The sequence below is a fragment of the Triticum aestivum genome, chromosome 7B (assembly GCF_018294505.1).
Source record: "Triticum aestivum cultivar Chinese Spring chromosome 7B, IWGSC CS RefSeq v2.1, whole genome shotgun sequence".
Classification (NCBI taxonomy): domain Eukaryota; kingdom Viridiplantae; phylum Streptophyta; class Magnoliopsida; order Poales; family Poaceae; genus Triticum; species Triticum aestivum.
The window spans coordinates 434,468,491-434,472,352 of NC_057813.1; positions in this window are offsets into that span (position 1 = coordinate 434,468,491).

A 3,862-nucleotide genomic window follows, 5' to 3' on the forward strand; every position below is an offset into this window, starting at 1 on the left:
GAGGAAGAGGGGGTTGTGGCGGAGCTTCTGAGCTAGTCGGGGGAGCGAGGGGTGGTCGGAGACGGCGGCTATGGCGAACGGCGGCGACGGTGGTGTTCGGCCGTGTGAGAGAGAGAGCGAGGGAGAAGGGAGAGCCGGGGGAGAGTGAGAGAGAGAGCAGGGGGAGAGGCGTGGCGTCGTCCAGATCATCGAGCGAGGAGGGGAGGGCAGGCAAGCAGGCGAGCAGGTGGCGTGGCGCGGTGGCGCGCGCGCGCGCCGGCCACACTCCCCTCCCTCTGTCGGGACGAAGACGACAGAGGAGGGAGGTGGGCTGGGCCGGCTGCTGGCTGGGCCAGCCAGCTGGCTGGGCCGCACAGGGAGGAGCCCAGGTAAGCTTCTCCCTTTATATATTTTTCTGTTTTCTGTTTTTATTTAGTATATCTGCAACTTTGTTGAATTAAATAAAATACCTAGGCAAGTTCAAAAATCACCAAACTATTCCTAGCCCATAGTTGGATTATTTCCAACATGAAACATTTTAGTTTGGAGATATTTGAGCATTTAAATATTTTATATTATTTTAAATGCCCAAATTCAAATTTTTATGATTTAATTCAAAAACCCTAGGATGGCCTAGGAAAATGTGCACCATTTTTGGCAGAGGTTCTGAACCAAGGCAAAAATGATGGGCATTTTAGAAGGGCATTTCAGGTTCATTGAAAAATTATTTTAGTAACCCTAGTTGGTTTCAGAGGGGACTGGGGGTTCTGTCATCCCCATTTCAAGTTTCTGATGAAAGAGTAAACATGATGCAACACTCTAATGCATGACTAGCTAGGGTGTGACAACTCACCCCCACTCAAAAGAATCTCGTCCCGAGATTTGGGTTCCTCCGAGAAGAAGGCGGGATATTCAAGTCGAAGACGATCCTCCCTTTCCCAAGTTGCTTCATCCTCAGAATGGTGCGACCATTGAACCTTGAGAAACTTGATATTATGACGTCGCGTGGTACGTTCGGCTTGATCGAGGATACGAATGGGGTACTCTCGATATGTAAGATCATCTTGGAGATCAAGCGTTTCGTGGTCCACTTCACGGATAGGATCCGAGAAGCAACGCCTGAGTTGAGAAACGTGGAAGACATCGTGAACTCTGGAGAGGTGCGGAGGTAGTTCCAACTGGTAGGCAACTTCTCCTCGTTTGGCAAGAATGCGAAAAGGTCCAATGTAACGAGGAGCCAATTTGCCTTTGATACCGAAGCGATGGGTTCCCTTCAGAGGGGTGACCCGAAGATAAGCCTTCTCGTCAACCTCGAAAGTCATAGCCCTATGTTTTCGGTCATATTGACTCTTTTGACGAGATTGGGCTGTTTTCAACTTTTCACGAACGATACGAACTTGTTCTTCTGCTTCCTGAATCATATCCGGGCCAAAGAATTGTCTTTCCCCGGTCTCTGACCAGTTAAGGGGTGTTCGACATCGTCGTCCATAGAGAACTTCAAAAGGGGCTTTACCCAAGATAGATTGATAGCTGTTGTTGTAAGCGAATTCGGCAAATGGAAGGCACTTCTCCCAGTCCATTCCGAAAGAGATAACGGAGGCTCGAAGCATGTCTTCTAGAATCTGATTGACGCGTTCCACTTGACCACTCGACTGAGGGTGGAAAGCGGTGCTAAAGGAGAGACGGGTTCCCATAGCATTTTGGAAACTTTCCCAAATCGAGAGGTGAAAAGACTTCCTCGATCCGAGTTAATTTCCAAAGGAACACCATGGAGAGACACTATTCGGGAGATGTACAAATCTGCCAGCTGACTAGCGGTTATACTCTCACGAACAGGTAAGAAATGAGCTACTTTGGAAAGACGATCGACCACGACGAAGATAGCATTATTCCCTCTCTTGGTCCTGGGAAAACCGGTAATGAAATCCATACCAATTTTATCCCATTTCCATTCAGGAATAGCTAAGGGTTGAAGGGTGCCAGCAGGCCGTTGATGCTCTGCTTTTACACGACGACAGACGTCGCAATTTGCAATATACTGAGCAATTTCTCTCTTCATCCTAGTCCACCAGAACCTCTGGCGTAGGTCCTGATACATCTTAGTACTACCGGGATGAATGGTGAGAGGAGATTCATGAGCTTCCTTAAGGATTAAACGCCTTAGGTTGCGCACTTTGGGAACCACTAGTCGATCCCCGAAGTATACTACCCCTTGATCATCAATGGAGAAACAATCCGCAATTCCTTTCTGAATGTTCCTCTTGATGCGGGAGATTCCCGGATCTACCTTCTGTGCTTTAATAATTTGATCCGTAAGGGTAGGTTTTGCTACCAAGGTGGAAAGAAAACCTTGAGGAACAATGTGAAGGTTAAGCTTCCGAAATTCCTCATGGAGAAGCGGTTGGCTTTGTTGTAACATCAGGTTGTTACAATAAGATTTACGACTTAGCGCATCAGCCATGACGTTGGCTTTCCCTGGGGTGTAGGTTATTCCTAAGTCGAAGTCTGCGATCAATTCAACCCAACGTCTCTGCCTGAGATTCAAATCCGGTTGGGTGAAAATGTACTTCAGGCTTTGGTGATCAGTGAATATTTCGCATCGATTACCGAGGAGGTAATGTCGCCAGGTCTTAAGTGCATAGACCAGGGCTGCAAGCTCTAGATCATGAGTAGGATAATTCTCCTCATGTGGGTGCAATTGCCGTGAAGCGTAAGCAATTACGTGTCGATCTTGCATAAGAATGCAACCTAGTACTTGTCGCGAGGCGTCGCAGTAGATAACAAAGTCCTTGGAGAAGTCTGGCGGTACCAGCACGGGAGCAGAGGTCAGGCGTCTTTTCAGTTCCTGAAAGCTGTGCTCACATTGTGGAGTCCATTCGAACTTTTTATCTTTCTTGAGGAGTTCGGTTAGAGGTTTAGCAACTTTGGAGAAGTTCTCGACAAAGCGACGGCAATAGCTCGCTAAGCCTAGAAAACTCCGAACTTGCTTGACCGATTCGGGTGGAGTCCAATCAAGGACGGCTTGAACTCGCTCAGGGTTAACAGCAATACCTTTACCAGATATTACATGACCCAGATAGGTCACTTCTGACAACCAGAATTCACATTTAGAAAATTTGGCATAAAGGCGAAGCTCTCGAAGTTTCTTCAACACTAGCCTTAAATGTTCGGCATGTTCTTCCTCGTTCTTGGAGTAGATGAGTATATCATCGAGATAAACTACGACGAATTTATCCAAATACTCCATGAAGATTGAGTTCATTAACCGAGAAAAGGTGGCTGGAGCGTTGGTTAAACCGAAGGACATGACGGTGTACTCGTATTGGCCATAACGAGTAACAAAGGCCGTTTTAGGAATGTCCCCGTTTCTGATTTTGATTTGATGGTAGCCCAACCTCAAATCCATCTTGGAGAAGACTGAGGATCCAGCGAGCTGATCATACAGATCGTTGATCCTGGGAAGTGGATATTTGTTCTTGATTGTGACCAAATTGACAGGTCGGTAATCTACAACCATTCGGTCCGTACCATCCTTCTTTTTGACGAACAGGACGGGGCAAGCCCACGGAGATGAACTAGGGCGGATGAAACCCTTTTTCAAGGATTCATCGAGTTGCTTCTTAAGCTCGGCTAGTTCTAGTGGTGCCATCTTATAAGGTCTTCTAGCAATCGGAACGGTTCCGGGGATGAGGTCTATTACGAACTCAACATCCCTGTCAGGTGGAACACCTGGCAATTCCTCTGGAAAGACATCCGGGAAGTCACAGACTACCAGCACGTCTTCAAGGTCTGGCAAGGGGCTGGCGTTAAGAGAATATAATTGTCGCTTGGCTATTCGGGTCAAGACATTGACTATCTTTCCCGAAGAATGGGTGAGTTGAAC